Source organism: Oncorhynchus masou, chromosome 9 (genome assembly GCF_036934945.1).
Source record: "Oncorhynchus masou masou isolate Uvic2021 chromosome 9, UVic_Omas_1.1, whole genome shotgun sequence".
NCBI lineage: Eukaryota > Metazoa > Chordata > Actinopteri > Salmoniformes > Salmonidae > Oncorhynchus > Oncorhynchus masou.
The window spans coordinates 67,459,002-67,479,143 of NC_088220.1; the positions used below are offsets into that span (position 1 = coordinate 67,459,002).

The 20,142-nt window shown below is 40.5% G+C and overlaps 1 pseudogene; it reads right to left on the bottom strand.

The window, feature by feature from the left end:
• LOC135546537 (CXADR-like membrane protein) overlaps positions 1-16,602 on the bottom strand; it is a 99,115-nt pseudogene extending 82,513 nt beyond the window's left edge.
• Between the last annotated feature and the right edge of the window lie 3,540 nt (positions 16,603-20,142).

Sequence of the window (20,142 nt, forward strand, 5' to 3'; positions counted from 1 at the left end):
TTTTATAACATAGCACACAGTTGATGGTACAGTACTTCCCATCACTGTACATTTTGAGCTTGGACTACTCTAGAATACACAGTCATCATTGCCAACTTTAATTATTTTAGGAGCTTGATTTTGCAAAAGTTGCTATTCCTCCTCCACAACAACTCTGGACCTCAGACTGCAAATCATGCCAAATGTTAACACTCCAGATTTCCCTTTCTGAAATGACACAGACAATAAAGTGATGTGTGCTGTTAAAAACCTCACATTGAATATCAAGAAGACAAGCCGTGCCCGTCATGTTCTATTTGCTCCCAACTGAACCTTTGCTCCAAAAACGTAACAAATATTTGAAAAGGAACATCTCATTCTCAAGCAAACTGTTCAGCACCACTATGGAATACATTGAAATGTGACAGTTTTGACAAAACCACAAAACCATGACAAGAACTTTAAACACAGTCCTAAGCCGTGTCTTCTCTGGTGGCGTAGTGAACTACAGTAGCCTGTCAGGCTGCATGAGGACCAACGTAAAGAATCCAGGAGAGACACAGGAGAGGCAGAAGATGACTAAACAATGGAGTGAAAATGGTAGCATCTGCAGGAAATATAACCAGGAGCTTAGACCATCCGGGAACAGGGAAGTAGATGGCATTAATTTGCCACTCCCCAGGGTACTGGAAGCCTCCTCAGACACAGGAGTTGTGTGTGTTTTAGAGAGAGAGAGAGAGAGAGAGAGAGAGAGAGAGAGAGAGAGAGAGAGAGAGAGAGAGAGAGAGAGAGAGAGAGAGAGGGAGAGAGAGAGAGGAGAGAGAGAGAGAGAGAGAGAGGAGAGAGAGAGAGAGAGAGAGAGAGAGGAGAGAGAGAGAGAGAGAGAGAGAGAGAGAGGGAGAGAGAGAGAGAGACAGAGAGAGAGAGAGAGAGAGAGAGAGAGAGAGAGAGAGAGAGAGAGAGAGAGAGAGAGAGAGAGAGAGAGAGAGAGAGAGAGAGAGAGAGAGAGAGAGAGAGAGAGAGAGAGAGAGAGAGGAGAGAGAGAGAGAGAGAGAGAGAGAGAGAGAGAGAGAGGGAGAGAGAGAGAGAGAGAGAGAGAGAGAGAGAGAGAGAGAGAGAGAATATGTGTATTTCAGGCATGCAGAATAACAACCCCACACTACACTTTTATCAGAGCACAGGGGTGGTGCTTCTGCCGCCTCAGTCAAGGGAAAACACAATGTGCACACTTTGGAAAGGCAATATTAAAAGCCTTGTACTGTGAAAATCTAATGCTTGTGTGTGTTTGGGTTGTATTTTACATTGCTATTTCTGCACGGCACTCTGCAACTTGGTGGATAACATCAAACCATAGAACTACACATCTGCATGGGCAGTATAGTGGAAAGGCACCATTTCATCATCAAGTCAAGTCTAACGACTCGTAAAAACAAAGGTGATGATGCCATCTGTTCTGGAACAGTTTCACAGGAAGAGGAGAATGTTCTTACTTTTCAGCAATCTACTGTACACTCACCATGGTCTAAGCCAGGGGTGCCAAACATACATAAAACAACATCTCTCTATATATTTTTGGGGGGTGGGAGGGGTCATTTTAAAGTATGTTAAATATACTTTAAAATGAACCAAACCAAATTGAAACTGTGTAGTAATCAGTTGTGTAAAGTACTTAAATAAAATACTTAAGTTGTTTTTTTGGGTATCTGTACTTTACTTTACTACTGTACTTTTTAACAACTTATACTTTTACTTCACTTACATTCCTCAAGAAAAGTATATACTTTTTACTCCATACATTTTCCCTGACACCCAAAAGTACTTAGCAGGACAGGAACATTGTCTAAATCACACACGAATCAAGAGAACATCCCTGGTCATCCCTACTGCCTCTGATCAGGCAGACTCACTAAACACACATGCTTAATGTGTAATGATGTCTGAGTGTTGAAGTGTACCCCTGGCTATCTGTAAATAATAAAAAAAAACAAGAAAATGGTGCCATCTGGTTTGCTAAATATAAGGAATTTGAAATTACTATACTTTTACTTTTGATACTTAAGTATATTTAAAACCAAATATATTTAGACTTTTACTCAAGTGGTATTTTACTGGGTGAGTCACTTTTACTTGAGTCATTTTCTATTAAGGTATCTTTACTTTTACTCAAGTTTGACAATTGGGTACTTTTTCCACCACTGGTTGTAATGATAATGGTTCTACATTCATACAGTTTCTTGATTGTGTCCTGCTCGCTAATAACCACCAAAATGAAAGCTAGACAGTCAGGGAGCATCGCATTTTTCAAAAACAATGGATAGAGGAGTATTTTTCATATTTTTTTACAGGGAGGAAATATAACCAATTTTAAGTGCGGCCCTCCAGACCTCGTTGAAGACCGAATGCAGCCCCCAGGGGCAAAATTAGTTTGACACCCCTGGTCTAAGCACCTAAATGTGACTTAATCTCCTAAGCAAACATTAACTTCTTCCATTGAGTGCATCTCACCTCGTAGCATTTAAAGGTTGAGCCACCGTTAGTGTGACACATTGCAGGCTAGCGTAATCAGCAGCATTAAACACTTAATTGCAGGAAGCCTAGCGATTGATCAGCGATATCCAGTTTACAATGTTTTTGCTGTGGTATGAACAGCCAGATAAATGCCTGGCATTGTGTCTCGATAATTAAACCATCCATCATGATACCTCTAGTACAAGATAACAGCAAGCCACTACATTGGGACCTAAATATGGCATTCTACAGTTACTAGCACTGAATAGTAATAAAAGATCTGCAGTCGTGATGACCAATGAATTTATAATTAGTTTAACAATTATCAGCATCAGTTTACAGTACGTGTTTATCATATAAAGCCTTTTTCATGGTTCTAATAAAATAATTGCAACCTACATGTATCTGAAGTACAGGATGTTGTGTAATGGTCAATTTATGACAGACATGAAAGAAAAGTATTGAACCACGAACAAGCTTCGGATTTTAAAACCCCTCCATATCAAACAGGGAAGAGAGTTGGTCCTCAAGCTGTTGTTGCTACCTGCAGGTTAACCATTCCTTCTTCCTACTTTTAAATGCACTATCAATGGACACCAAATTCCCCCCTGCAAACACCATCCATCTTTGGATCTTTTCCAGATGGAGTGGTGATGACAATGGGGGTGAAGATGAATGCAAGAAGAAAAGGAGGCCTCTGCTGATTACTGGCGCTAACGCTTGGGGGAGAGCAGCAAGAGGGAAATGGAGTGAGACAATGGAGCACGTGGGTTCAGAACACCTAATGGAGTGGCCTGCTAGCAGAGCTAATAGACTGTTTCAAATTGAAAGGAACAGCAGGCGTCTAAATAGTCAGACGAGGAACATTCCCCCTGTTCTTTCAGTTGGCTCCCATTCCACAAGAAAGAGAGGGGAGAAAACAACAGGGTTGTCATTGCCTTGTGAAACATGCTTTTGCATCATTGGTTGATAACAAAAAAAAAATCTGAATTCAATTTCAATAATTCATTTACTGCTTAATGTCATACGAGGGAGAAGAAGTCAACCCTTAGTGAATTAACGTTGCTGTCCTGGTGCGAGGGAAGCATGTTCAGAGATTCTCCTGCTTGAATGTGTGAAGAATCATGTCTTTGGGCTTCATAGATCATAGAGCAGGGTTTCCCAACTGGCGGACCCAGGCAAAAGGTTTTATTTGGCCCCCCAAGTTTTCTTAGTAAAAAAAGAGAAAGAAAACATCTGTTTTTTTTCTTGCATTTTCAATGTTTGACATAAAAAACTGTAAAATACCAGGAAATCAGCTCCAATGGATTTTAATTGGGGAAATCTGTTCCCAAGTATTTCCACCAGTGGAGGCTGCTGAGGGGTGAACCGCTCATAATATTGGCCGGAATGGAGCAAATGGAATGGCAACAAACACCTGGAAATCATGTGTTTGATGTATTTGATAACGTTCCTTTAATTTTGCTCCACTCATTACCATGAGCCCGTTTTCCCCAATTAAGGTTCCACCGACCTGTGATATCCAAGCATAGTAGAGAGACGTGATCATATACACATGTAAGCAAGGTTTGAAATTATTATGTTTTAGTGAAATATCATAATGCTGTTTGGGCTTCTTGCGGTCAATTTGCGGTCTACAAATTATTGTAATCAGGTAGCGATTTTAGCATGTAAATCTTGGTGGGGCAAACAAACAAAACATTTGGGGGATGCATGCCAGCAAAGCCACTGCACAACACAATACAACACTAAACAATAGATTAATTGCACTGTAACGGTGACAAATTCTGTCCACAAACTGCTAGAGCCTTCATAAAGATGTCCCAACAGCAGTCCCAACACCTTACCACTGCTACACCTGGCTATATTCAAAGCCTTGTCTTGAAGCAAAATAGTTCATTCAGCCTCATTTACTGCCTTTAAAAAAACTTAGCTGATATGGCTGACTTGCTTAAACAAATGTGGATTCTACTGACAATTGAGATGTACAAACTAGGGCATAAGGGGACGACAAGATGTTAGGAGGCAATCCTTAATTTCGATTAAGATATTAATGAGCGAGCTAGGACGGACCTAGTCAATATAACTATTTGTTCAGCACTTTTGAAATGTACAGCGACAGAATTCAGAATATGGGCTGTTCTTAGTATTCTCCCTGTACACCCAGTCCGAACCATAGGGTAAATAAAGGGGGCATATAAGCAAACAATGAACGCTCTTACAATATTCAATGATTACATTTCTCTAAAACAGGTTATAGGCTACATGTGTATCACAAAGTCAGAACAGTAGGTGAAATTAACAGGAGAAAATAGAACAAATGATTAGGGTGAGGCAACTAATAGTAACTACACCACATACACTTCGTATCACATTTTTACAGTAGCTACAGTTTACATACCTCCCTGGCATTTTACATAATTTATGCAGCAGCGTACAAGACATTTTTGGACTCACCTTGTTGTGCTGTGTTCACTTGAACAGGAAGATGGTGCGGCAGTCCTTCGTGGGCAAATTTGGTCATCAAACGTTGTCATCAAAGTCTGACATTCTCTGGATTGATGATGCTTTCAAGACAACTGGGAACTTGGAAAAAAACAAGGTTGAATCATGATGACATCAGTGATCTTCAGATCGTAGCCCTAGAAATAGGCCCGAGTTCCCAACTTACAATTCCGAGTTGGATGACCATTCAAAATGTATTATTCCAGTAGGAGCTTGTTTTTCCCCGAGTTCTCAGTTGTCTTGAGCTCATTGAAGTCAGATTTCTCAGTTCCGAGTTAAAAGTTGATTTAAACGTGGCAGAAATCATGCTGGGTTGACAGCATGGCCAATGTTGAATGTTTATCATTCTAAGATTGGAAAAAGAGACCCTTAAACACAGATTTGGGACCACACACAAACTCTACGGAATAGCAGTCTAGTGATTGCTTTGCAATGCTTGCAGTTAGCCACTGATTCCTTCCAAACCACTCATTATTGAATTTGTGATCTCCAACTTGTTGTGTAATGTTTTTGTCTAATGGCCGATAAGCACCGATATGTTTCATCTATAATTTCTCTTCATTATTTCTCTTCATATGACAAGGATCAAAAATGATTTGCCAGTAGATTGTCGACTTGATTCATGATGATGACTGCTAGCTAATATTTTGAAAGTATGATCAAAGCTACTGTAGATATAAGGTGATTTGATGTCATTTTATCTGTGGCCAATGACCTTGAACCTTCTTGGATGGGCACTTCTAATGTAACTCCATGGCACACCCAAGGAGCTTGATTTTTCTTAGCTCTACCCATAGATTTGGCAGTGACGTACTGTCCCCATGAGTGAAAGAACACTGAGCCAATCACAGCGCAACTAGAGAATTGTCACGTTCGCTGGAATAATTATCGGACCAAGCTGCAGCGCAATATGGTTTCCACATATTATTTATTAGGAACGCACAAAACAAAGAAAGAATGAAACAAACAACGAACCGTAACAAATAGGTGTAACATACACTAACTTAAAACAATATCCCATAAAACACAGGTGGAAAAAATGTTACTTAAATATGATCCCCAATTAGAGACAACGATAGCCAGCTGCCTCTAATTGGGAATCATACCAAACACCAACATAGAAAAACTAAACTAGAACCACACATAGAAAATAATAACAAGAAAACCACCCAGTCATGCCCTGACCTACTATACAATAGAAAAACAAAGGCTCTCTATGGTCAGGGCGTGACAAGAATATTACCAACCCATACGCTCCGTATTTTCCACTGGCTGCCCCACCACCATAGAAAGCAATGAGCTAGGCTGAAATACCTGTATTTTGGAGCTGCCTTACTCAAGATAGCAAAAGAAAGACCATGTTTGTATGCAGTTTTATTTATTATTCAATTATTTATTACTCAATTATTATTATTATTATTTTAGATTGTTTGCAAACTGATATGTGACATGTATTATTGCCAAAATAACATGCAAAACAGGCAACCCCTCACAAAAATAAAAAACAATATTTTTATTTAGCTTTTTTTTAGATAAATATGTGGGGCTGAATTACGGGTCGCCACTGATTGTAAAAATGTTCCGCCCCATCCGACCAACCGCTCAAGAAAAAATTGGCCCGCTGTCACAGAGTGCTTTATAGTGAGAACCTATTCCTCTGAGAGCAATATTCCCAAATTATTCAGATCTTCAGTCACATCATGAATGTTGAATATCAAAGCCTCTATTTGGACATAATAAACAATTAGTCCCTCCACGATTCTGCGATTGCAATTTTTTGGGGAAAAATCAACAATTCCTTGCATTTTATTTGAGGGCATGCACATTTGACCAATCGCATAAAACAGTCAAATCACAATTCATAATCACAGACTTGCAATGTCAACACCTCAGCTATAGCTAATGGGTGGTCCAGATGACAGTGGGCTAGAGCGTTTGACACAGAGGAAACACACACTACAGCCTCGGAGGAAAATAAGGTTTGGCCAATTTCATCCATGGAACTAACGTACAGAATGACAATCCCATTCTTTTCAATGGAGGAAAATCGCATATAAAGTACATTGTAAGGCACTTGTTATTCTTCTCGTGTCGTTGATGTAAGCAGCATGCTAAGCTGCTTGAAAATGAAAGACCTTTGCGACAGAAACAATTTATTTTCCTGTACTAATAACGGATCCCTCAGCCTCTCTGAAAACAGAAATACCTGGTTTCCAAAGAGAGAACACAGATCAAAAGCATGTTTTGCTATGAGTAGACAAGTGTGCCACACTTATTTTGGGCTGCCAGTTTTCAGTTAGGTAGAACATGTTTGAGAGAAGCAAAACAGAGCTGTGAGCTTGGAATGATAGCATCCTAACAATGAATGATGATAATGGATTTCTTTTAAATGGTATTCAGAAGATGTGTTGATTTTGATAAGTCTCTATTCACTTGGCAGTAGCTATCCATTGAAATATGTGGTTGAAGTCCAACAGTGACAATCATTTATGTGCAACAATATCATACCAGGGGATCGGAAAAACCATGATCAGTCAATGGGAAATATCATTATACCTTTGGGTAAAGTATTTATTTTTAGGTCAATATTGGTAGAAATGTTACAAATAGGGAGTTTCCAGACCCCCGTAAGACATCATAGTAAAATGGAGGGATGTATTCCAAAAGGAAATAGCAAAATGGCATTATACTGGGAAAGATGGGTTCATCTCTGGACATCGGAGGGTTGTCGTTAAAATCAGAATGAATGGTGGATTGGTCGCTTTGGGTGAAAATCTGGCATTTGCAGAAAGAGTAAATTAGGACCAATCCCTTTGTAGTTCGGGGCAAAAACATCAGTATTTGTCTTGTCATTCGTTCACCCTCAGATCTCTGCGTCCTTATAAAACAATCAAAGAGACCCTCATCAAACTATTTATGTTCACTAGCGGCAAAGCTTTCCTGAAAATAAGCAATAATGGTCCCCGCTCTATTGACTTTCATGGGTATTTACCCCAACAAATAATGCAGAAATCCTCACTTTTGCTCGTAAATGACCATGGTGGCAGATATGAAAGAAATAGGGTACTCTGTTGTTTGAACCCCTTTTATGAACCTAAAATGGAAGGTTTGCGATGCTTGATAGATATCATAGAAAGAAGAGCTTAGTGTACCAGAATGAACGTAGCCTACTGTACTATACATGTGGCTTGAGTTAACGTGAATCTGAGCCTCTCCAGAGCATCTGTCAAGAGTTAGCCGTACAGGGAAATAGGCAGTTCCTGTTCATGTGTTCCAAAAAAATCTGGAAGTAATTTTGTCAGTGAAGGTTGAAAAGCGGCTGAGATTTATAGATCAGAAAACAACACACACCCAGTTCTGTCCAGATGTTTGTGGCCCACGTCAATGCTACATAATATTTCAAGCAAAGACATACTGTATTTTGAGACAGACCTCTTGAAAAGACATTGATCAATGGGGAAATTGATGTCCAATGTCAATGTAGTGTATTGATGCAAATAAGATGGTGACAGACACAAGGGGGTAAAATAGGAAGGATATAGAAAAAAAGAGAGGAAATCTGTCATACATTTTCATCTCGCCAGAATGACCTTCACTTGTATCGAAGATGATTTTGGCTGTTAAAACCTCTCTTGGATATATGGGATGGTAGCATCCCACCTCGCCAACAGCCAGTGAAAGTGCAAGGCGCCAAATTCAAAACAACAAAAATCTCATAATTAAAATTCCTCAAGCATTACAAGTATTTTACACCATTTTAAAGATAAAATTATCGTTAACGTCTTTGGCATAGGGGGCAGCATTTTCACTTTTGGATGAATAGCGTGCCCAGAGTGAACTGCCTCCTACTCAGTCCCAGATGCTAATATATGCATATTATTATACGTATTGGACAAAAACACTCTGACGTTTCTAAAACTGTTTGAATGATGTTTGTGAGAATAACAGAACTCATATGGCAGGCAAAAACCTGAGAAAGAATCCAAACAAATCTGAGGTTTGTAGTTTTTGAACTCACCCCTATCGAATACACAGTGGGATACGGGTTATTTTTGCACTTCCTAGGGCTTCCACTAGATGTCAACCGTCTTTAGAACGTTGTTTCAGGCTTCTCATGTGAAGGGGGGGCGGGTGGGAGCTGTTTGACTGACGCGTTTCTCTTTCTCAGTCATGCGCTTTCACATGAGAGATAGCTCTCGTTCCATTGCTTTTCTACAGACAATTGAATTCTCAGGTTGGAACATTATTGAACTCTTATGATAAAAACATCCTAAAGATTGATTCTATACTTAGTTTGACAAGTTTCTTCGACCTGTAATATAACTTTTTGAACTTTTTGTCCGATGTTCGGCTGGACCGGAACGCGCTTTTGGATTTGTTAACCAAACACCCTAACAAAATAAGTTATTTGGACATAAATGGACATAAATGATGGACATTATCGAACAAAACAAACATTTATTGTGGAACTGTGATTCCTGTGAGTGCATTCTGATGAAGATCATCAAAGGTTAGTGAATATTTATAATGCTATTTCTGACTAATGTTGACTACCCAACAATACTCTACTCAGCAAACTGGATGCAGTTTATCACAGTGCCCTCTGTTTTGTTACTAAAGCACCTTATACCACCCACCACTGCGACCTCTATGGTCTCGTCGGCTGGCCCTCGCTACATATTCGTCGCCAGACCCACTGGCTCCAGGTCATCTTCAAGTCCATGCTAGGTAAAGCTCCGCCTTATCTCAGTTCACTGGTCACGATGGCAACACCCACCCGTAGCATGCGCTCCAGCAGGTGTATCTCACTGATCATCCCTAAAGCCAACATCTCATTTGGCCGCCTTTCGTTCCAGTTCTCTGCTGCCTGTGACTGGAACAAATTGCAAAAATCGCTGAAGTTGAACTTTTATCTCCCTCACCAACTTCAAACATCTGCTATCTGAGCAGCTAACCGATCGCTGCAGCTGTACATAGTCTATCTGTAAATAGCCCACCCAATTTACCTACCTCTTCCCCATACAGTTTATATTTATTTACTTTTCTGCTCTTTTGCACATCAGTATCTCTACCTGTACATGACCATGTGATCATTTATCACTCCAGTGTTAATCTGCAAAATTGTAATTATTCGCCTACCTCCTCATGCCTTTTGCACACAATGTATATAGACTCTCTTTTTTTTCTTTTTTTCCTACTGTGTTATTGACTTGTTAATTGTTTACTCCATGTGTAACTCTGTGTTGTCTGTTCACACTGCTATGCTTTATCTTGGCCAGGTCGCAGTTGTAAATGAGAACTTGTTCTCTACTAGCCTACCTGGTTAAATGAAGGTGACATCTAGTGGAAGCCGTAGGAAGTGCAATATGACCCCATTTACACTGTATATTGTTATGACAAAGAGTTGAAAAACTACAAACCTCAGATTCCCAATTCCTGGTTGGATTTTTCTCAGGTTTTCGCCAGCCATATGAGTTCTGTTATACTCACAGACATCATTCAAACAGTTTTAGAATAATACTAATAATATGTATATATTATCAACTGGGACAGAGTAGCAGGAAGTTTACTCTGGGCACCTTATTCATCCAAGCTACTCAATATTGCCCCCCTGTCACCACGAAGTTAAAAATACACACATTGAAAATATTCTACCGAGAGTGCAAGAAAGCAGGCACTATTTCACCTAAAATCACTCTCATTCAGAACACAGAACTAGGGCCTGGATTCAATCAGATCTAGCGCTAACCAGCGTTATCCAGCATTGGCTGGATCCACATACAGTGCATTCGGAAAGTATTTAGACCCCTTGACATTTTCCACATTTTGTCACATTACAGTCTTATTCTGAAATGGATTACATAGTTTTTCCCCGTGATCAATCTACACACAATAACCCATAATGCCAAAGCAAAAACAGGTTTTTAGAAATTTTAGCAAATGTTTTAAAAATAAAACACTTAAATATCACATTTACAAAAGTATTCAGACCCTTTAGTCAGTACTTTGTTGAAGCAACTTTGGCAGCGATTACAGCCTCGAGTCTTCTTGGGTATGACGCTACAAGCTTGGCAGTACCTGAATTTTACCATTTTACCATTCTTCTCTGCAGATCCTCTCAAGCTCTGTCAAGTTGGAAAGGGAGCGTATCTGCACAGCTTTTTTCAGGTCTCTCCAGAGATGTTAGATCGGGTTCAAGTCCGGGCTCTGGCTGGGCCACTCTAAGACATTCAGAGACTTGTGCCAAAACCACTCCTTCATTGTCTTGGCTGTCTGCGTAGAGTCATTGTACTGATGGAAGGGGAACCGTCACCCCAGTCTGAGGTCCTGAACGCTCTGGAGCAGGTTTTCATCATGGATCTCTCTGTACTTTGTTCCATTCATCTTTCCCTCAATCCAGACTAGTCTCTCAGTTCCTGCCGCTGAAAAACATCCCCACAGCATGATGCTGCCACCACCATGCTTCACCGTAGGGATGGTGCCAGCTTTCCTCCAGACGTGACACTTGGCATTCAGGCCAAAGAAATCAATCTTGGTTTGAGAGACCTTTAGGTGCCTTTTGGCAAACTCCAAGTGGGCTGTCATATGCCTTTAACTGAGGAGTGGCTTCTGTCTAGCCACTCCACCATAAAGGCCTGACCGGTGGAGTGCTGCAGAGATGGTTGTCTTTCTGGAAGGTTCTCCCATCTCCACAGAGGAACTCTGGAGCTCTGTGAGAGTGACCATCGGGTTCTTGGTCACCTGCCTGACCAAGGCTCTTCTCCCCCGATTGCTCAGTTTTGCCTGGCAGCTCTAGGAAAAGTCTGGTGATTCCAAACTTCTTCCATTTAAGAATGATGGAGGCCACTGTTTTCTTGCGGCCCTTCAATGCTGCAGAAATGTTTTGGTACCCTTTCCCAGATCTGTCCCTCGACACAATCCTGTCTTGGAGCTCTACGGCCAATTCCTTCCACCTCATGGCTTGGTTTTTGCTCTAGCATGCACTGTCAACTGTGGGACCTGATGTGTCCAATCAATATAATTTACCACATGTGTACTCCAATCAAGTTGTAGAAACATCTCAAGGATGATCGTTGGAAACAGGATGCACCTGAGCTCAATTTCAAGTATCATAGCAAAGGGTCTGAATACTTATGTAAATAAGGTATTTCTGTTTTTTAATTTGTAATAAATGTGCAAAAATTCAAAAAACCTATTTTCGCTTAGTCTTTATGGGGTATTGTGTGTAGATTGATGAGGAAATTGTTTTATCCATTTTTGAATAAGGCTGTAAAGTAACAAAATATGGAAAAAGTTAAGGGTTCTGAATAATTTCCGAATGACCTGTAGTTGATGTTTTGATCGTGTTGGAGGTGTAACTGAGGTATGAGCTGACAAATTGGGGAACGGCTGCTTGTGTGTCACAAACCACTCCCTTCCTTATTATCCCTACTGCATTAGAAGTTCAAAACGGCACTAGAAAGTGTAGGCTCTATTGATGTTAGAAATAATGACTTGTAAAAAAATTCAAGCCATTGATGTTAGACTAATGTATGTTTTCATGTTCATTCGGATATGGTGATTTAGTCTAATTCGAGTGTTTGAACTTGCAAAGCGGCTGCATGAACTTCTAACGCGGCTGCATGGGAATTGTGGGATGATAGACAGCTCTAACGCAGTTCCACCTCTGACACTGCCAAAAAAACTGATATGCTGATGTTGGCCAAAGCGGATCTGATTGAATCAGGCCCTAGGCTTGCTCTGCACAGAAAAATATCCCTAAAAGCTCTTCAATCAATGAAACAAGGTTCTTTCAGAAGAAAATCAGGAAAAGTGTATTAGCCATCTAAAGGCCATAGGAATCAAGTAAGACATAACACATCAGGAAAAACTGCTAGAAAAGCAAATCAGTGTTTGTTAGTGATATGGGTGTATAGTTCTAGTAGTGACAGTTAGACATTTGTGCTCAAACATAGTCTCATTAGGGTGCTCATTACATGTGTGCTCACATCTTCTAAAAGGTTATTCCATCCTGTGTGTATCTCGTGTTTACGTGAATGCAGTCTCCGCTAATGCGGGAACATTGCTTTCAATTTCAATCACACTGTAATGCTGTACTTCTGTGATAGAGATTGAATACGGCCCCTAGTATATGGACTAGAGCGGCAGGGTAGCCAAGTGGTTAGAGTGGTGGACTAGTAACTGGAAGGTTGCAAGTTCAAATCCCTGAGCTGACAAGGTACAAATCTGTTGTTCTGCCCCTGAACAGGCAGTTAACCCGCTGTTCCTAGGCTGTCATTGAAAATAAGAATTTGTTCTTAACTGACTTGCCTAGTTAAATAAAGGTATAAAAAATATGCAGTAACTAGACCTACAGTCTTAATGCTTTCTATGGTCATCAGATTTTTTTTTTAAATGGCTGTGTGTTTGTATGAGTGTGAGATAGGGGGGCTAGTATGTGTGGAATTGTGATTCAGGGCCAAACACATCGAGATGTCACTTCAAAACCTCTGGCTCCGGAGGCTCCTGTCATCTCCACATTTGAGAGATGCTTTGTCCACCCCGGGAGACACGCTAAATATAGAATGGGAACAGAAACCCATTTTAAACCTAGTCACTCTTAGCATATAGCTCCATACATTACAGATCAGATGAACGATGATTATGCAACTTGAGGATGCAACTCAAATTCCCTCTGCCATTGTCATAAAGCAGCATAGATGCAAGACTTCTAAATATCATAGCGGTCAAAGTGGATAAGCTACATTTGAAATTAGGGCGTTTGCGGGTTGGAAATGTATAACTCCAACGGAAGGGCTACTCACTTTTTCCCATTACATTTCTGTCAAGTGAATTACAATCTGTTTTTACTTCCTGGACAGTCATTTAACATATTCCATTCAAAACCATATATTGCTGAGGGAATGACAGGCAGGCAATCCATCATTAAGCTCCACTACTTTGGTTTGGTTACTCTGGTTCTACTTCCAGCTTTTTTACAGGCTTTACCATATCATTTGACCTTCCACTGTACCATTCATTTTGTGATGTAAGCCTTGATAAAGCCAGTTAAGGAATTCTGTGGTGTTTAATTGTGGTACTTATCTATAATGTGAACACTGGATATTACATCTCCCACAGATATTAAGATCATTAAGGATGTCTCTGGACTTCCAAGGCCAAAGACAAATCAAAAAGGAAATGAGCTCTATTAATTAGTATAGATCATTCCATAATAAAATAAGCTCTTCTCTCTTAGCTCAGCCTCTGGGTTGGTCTTAAATAAATACTGTTCATAACTATAAGGGAAATGTCCTTCAACCTTGTTTGCCATTATGAAAGACCGCACAAAGGGGTATGTCACCACTACATGTATGCCATCTGACTATCAATTCCAACCTACACATTAGCAATACACTAATCTGCTGAATACAAAAAAATAATACAAATTCCATTGTACTCGACATCATCATCACCACCACCACCAAAACATCACCATCATCACCACCACCACCACCACCACCACCACCACCACCACCACCACCACCAAAACATCATCACCACCACCACCACCACCACCACCATCTAACAACATTAATAGCTGATAATATAGTTCACTAGAGCTATGATTGCATGTCTAGACTGTCAACCCAGTTATCCCCAGCCTATTGGCTAAGGAAAATGAACACAATGGCAACTCACATCACTTGTCTGCTTCACTCATAGGCCTATCATTGCAGAGCAGGCTACTGAGACCTCATTCAGATGTAGCTACTTTGACAATAGAGAACATGTAAAGCTCTAGCTATGGTATTTGCTGAATTTATAGAAACCTCACAGTGAAATTTTGATGTGATGTTACTGCAAGAATTATGGAAGATGCGTTGAATTTGGACAAAATAAGACTTAGGACCCAATTTAACATACAAATATACTGAACAAAAATACAAACGCAACATGTAAAAATGGCAAAGACTTTACTGTTACAGTTCATATAAGGAAATCAGTCCATTTAAATACATCAGTAGGGCTGTGGCATTGTCTTGTGTGACAAAACTGCACATTTTAGAGTGGGCTTTTATTGTCCCCAGCACAAGGTGCAGCTATGTAATGATCATGCTGTTTTATCAGCTACATGCAAACAAATGTGTGCACACAATTTGAGATAAATAATGTTTGCGTGCAATTTCTGGGATCTTTTTATTTCAGCTCATGAAACATGGGACCAACACTTTACATGTTGCATTTATATTTATGTTCAGTATATATTGGCAGAGGTAATGTATTTAATGTGCTATTGCAAAGAAAATATATACTATATTAAAGGTCTAAGTTTGATAAACACATTAGGCTACACACAAAAGGCTACAGCCAATAAACTGTCATCAGAAAAAATATACTAATGGAATGCACCATCACAACAACGGACAGAATTGTTGGAATTGAACCAAAGGAGACAAGAGTAGGCCTATTCCATGTTTGCTTTGCTCAACTCTCAACACCTGCCATGATCTATTAGAAATATCTATTTTGCCAATCGGTGACACAACACATTAGTTTGTGATTCGGATTATAGCCCTGCCCTGTCTTTGTGCTTTCTGTTAAGAAGCAGTTGTGTTAAATATGTCATTAACATTCAATGGACAATACAATACACTCAGACTACTGTCTTTCTCCAGAACCAGTCTAGTGGATGGATGCCTGAAGTGCAGCATTTGTACAGTGATCATAACACAGAAACATCTGCTTTCAATTCACATTGTAGGGGCTTTTTTTCCGAAGTTAACTTTTTTCTTCTTAACACACATTTTTCATTGAATTACTTATCAAAATGAAGTCTCATTTCACTATTTATTTTACATTTTAAAATGGCTAATTTGTCAAACTGATCTAGGCTATTCATAAAGACTTTGAGATAAATATTATGAACAGCTTATGTTACGTTATTTGTAGGCTAATTTCGAAATCATTCTGGATACAATTACGCACGATGGAGCGCTGTCAGCTATGTTACATTTTTGTGAACAATAGCCCACATAACGGCTCTGTATAAATCATAACCCCAATTACATCATTTATCGTGTTATTGATCATCTCCTATTAATAACAACATATTTTCATATGAATGGGAACTCACTTACCCAGAAACAAAGAGCGAAATGTTGCAGTCATCACCGCACCCGACACGACTGGAAATCCCATGCGACGAAGCTGGAAACAATGCGCTCAGACTGCTTTAAAATTCATGCGGGTGAACGAAGTGTACAATCACAATAAAGAAAGATTTCAGAAATAGGAGAGAGCAATTAAATATAATCTATAATAAGCAGGGATCCAATGCCATTATATATTGGAACACTCGAAATGTCAATTATTCCCTTCACTAAGGAATGCAGCTCTTTCGTGTCATCAATTTCATCATTATCGGCCACGCGTCATATCAAAGTTCCCTTCCTTTCTGTGTCGTTCGGGACGCGTGCGTGTCTCAGGTTCCCTCTGTCTCCGTGGCTCTGAGCGTTCTCCTCCCCTTCCTAGACCGCTGTCCGCTGCACTAGACAGTGAGGGGAAGAATTCCGATAGGTGGATGTTGCTGCATGCTGGATGGAGACCTCAAGAGCCTGAAGCGCTCACATTGCCTCATCTGACCACAAAGGCATCTTGGGCTGGTCTGACTGTGGGGTAGGTTACTTGAGGCCCACTTCCTTAGCAGTGCATCAAAAGGGTAACAATGTTCCCCCCTACAGATGTCTGAATGAAAAAGTTTATTTTATTTTATGTTCTTGCATTATTTTTACAATAGTGCATGCTGGATCTGGAAAAATAATGTGATAGTTTGGGAGACAGCACATTGGAAATGTAACACATGGGAAAGATTGAAATGGAAAATAAATTACTGTAATTCCTTATTTTTTCTATATATAGCATATAAATTCAATATATATTTGCAATTTCAAACAAATGTCACTACTCAAAACATAGTTCTAGCATTTTTCTGTCGACACATCTATTGGCTTGTAGTAATAAGTGTCCATTATCCTGGAGTTATAATGCACACACAGTCAGGATTTATGTATCCATTCATGGGCTCCCTGGCTGTAGAATGTATGACTGTGCAACAGCGAGGTAAATAAACAAACAGAGAGAGGAGCAACACTTCCTATCAAGCACTGAGACAGATTAATCTCCTCTTCTGTCTCTGAACAATCTACTGAAATAACACACAGGGCTGAGGTCTCCAGTGGCCACCAGGCCAGCCCTTCCCCTCACTGCTGCTTCTCTTTGAAGTGGCTCTTTGAGCACAAGACCCCCCATTCCTTTCCATCCCAACAACTAGATACCCTGAAACAATGCCCCCTCCTTCCCCTCCATCTACATCAAGCTAATGTGCCAGGAGAGATATGGAAGTGCTTCTATTTGTCTCACTCTACCCATGTGCTATAGAAAGTGCAGTTTTGTCAGAGAGCTCCTTCAAATTTTATACAAACTGATATGTTTCCTTGTATTTGGGCAGGCAGCGTAACCTAGTGGTTAGAGTGTTGGACTAATAACCATGAAGGTTGCGAGTTCAAATCCCCAAGCTGACACGGTAGAAATCTGTTGTTCTACCCCTGAACAAGGCAGTTAACCCACTGTTCCTAGTCTGTCATTGAAAATTAGAAATTGTTCTTAATTAACTGACTTACCTTGTCAAAATAAATTCATAAATGTGTCCTATTTTGACATAATGTTATTGATAGACGTCAATCAATCTTATGGCAAACATGTCATTTATATAATTGTCTTATTGCGACAACTCAATTCATTGTCAAAGAGTAAGAGCATAACATGAAACTTTGCTCTTCCAACACAGATTGTCAAACTATAATGGATGGAAGATTACCCTTAATGCTGCAATCGAAGACATAACCATAGACAGGCTTGGCACTGTCAGCACAATTCCAGGAGAGAAGCAAAGCAATAGCATTGGGGGTGCAATGCACAGCTTACTCAATGAGCAAATGTGATAACATGGCACAATCTCTGAGCAGTTGATCGTGCGATCACCACTGAACTGATTGCAAACACATGTAGGGGCGGCAGGTAGCCAAGTGATTAAGAGTGCTGGGCCAGTAACTGAAAGATTGCTGGTTCGAATTCTCAAGCCACTAGGTGAGAAGGCAAGGCACTTAACCATAATAGCTCCTGAAAAGCTAAAAGACTAAAATGTAATGCAGTTAGATTAAATATTGTGAGGTAGATACTAATTATCATGCAGCAGGTCACCCATCATAAATGGGAAGCAGACCCTGCCATGGAAGTGAACTGGGTGGCTTGGCCTTGGTGCATGATATAGCACCTTAATGCAGATGGCTGAAATTTATACCACAGGCCCTGAAAAGTCACTAGTGCGGAAACAGGTCCTTGTCAGCACTGATTGGTGAACTAGCATTACGATGTGCCACATTCTGTCCTGGCGTTCATTGAGGCATCACTGTTGGCATAATGATTCCATTTATGGGAACAGACTCCCTTTAAAAATGATAATGGTGATGTGTTGGGACTCTTCTTCCACCGCAATGAAAATGTAATCCTCCTATGTGCAAGGTCCATACTTTTTAAAAAGCTTCAGACACAACATGGCTCCCGTTTTAGAGTCCGAGCACTCCTAACACTAGCACTCCTGTATATCCAAGATGGCATAGCAATCAGACGTCCTTTGTCCTCGTCTTGTCGTGTCCCGTGTATATATATATTTACATATTTTCTACGCATATATTTTTATATATATATATTTTTTTTCTAAAACTCAACTTAAAAACACTCTCCTGCAACCCGCCTCACCAATTTATATATATAAAAGTTTTATTCACCTCAAATATGAAATCCACAACAGAAGCTAGCCAGAAGCTAGCCAGTTCACTGGCTAACGTCAGTATTCAGCTAACCACGGTTGTCGGTCATCAGCTATCCTTTAGCTCAACGTGACTCAGACCAGAGCATACTATTTCTACCACAAGCTCTGGACATTTACACCTGCATCTTGCAGCTAGCTAGCTGCTATCCGAGTGACTATTGGCATAGGTCGGTCCCGGAGCAAGCATCAATTATTCCGGAGCTAGCCAGCTGAAGAGTTCCATCAGCCACTCCAGGGCTTTAATCACCGTTCCGGACCCGTTTGACTGCCGACGCGGAGCCCCACCGGGCCTTCAAGACTGGAATGCCGACGTTATCTGCCCGAGGGAATTATCCAACTGGCCCCTCCGTCGTGACGTTACCTGAACGCCCATCTGCGGCCCGCTAATCGTTAGCTGTCTTATCAGCTGCTATCTGAATAGGTCCATCTGACAATTTTCTTGGGTCACTATAACTATATCTATTTTGCCAATTGGATTGGTCCCCTCTACCACACGGAACCCCACTAATCTACCGACGGAAACGCATGAGGTGGCTAAAAACAGACCATCCTCTGCCAGCTTGCTACTCATGGCCTGGCTAGCTGTCTGAATCAACGTGACCCCAACCAACCTCACTACTCACTGGACCCTTATGATCACTCGGCTAAGCATGCCCCTCCTTAATGTCAATATGCCTTGTCCATTGCTGTTCTGGTTAGTGTTTATTGACTTATTTCACTGTAGAGCCTCTAGTCCTGCTCATTATACATTATCCAACCTTTCAGTTCCACTACCCACACATGCGATGACATCACCTGGTTTCAATTATGTTTCTAGAGACAATATCACTCTCATCATCAATCAATGCCTAGGTTTACCTCCACTGTATTCACATCCTACCATACCTTTGTCTGTACATTATATCTTGAAGCTATTTTATCGCCCCCCCAGAAACCTGTTCCTTTTACTCTATGTTCCAGACGTCCAAGATGACCAATTCTCATAGCTTTTAGCCATACCTTTATCCTACTCCTCCTCTGTTCCTCTGGTGATGTAGGCCCTGCAATGCCTAGCTCCACTCCTATTCCCCAGGCACTCTCTTTTGATGACTTCTGTAATCTAACCGTAGCCTTGGTTGGCTTTAACCGCTTACAGCTCCCCCCTACTTTGTGCAATTTCCGCCTGAAGACATACCCAAATCTAACAGCCTGTAGCTCAGGCACAGAACCAAGGATATGCATATTCTTGGTACCATTTGAAAGAAAACACTCTGAAGTTTGTGTACATGTGAATTGAA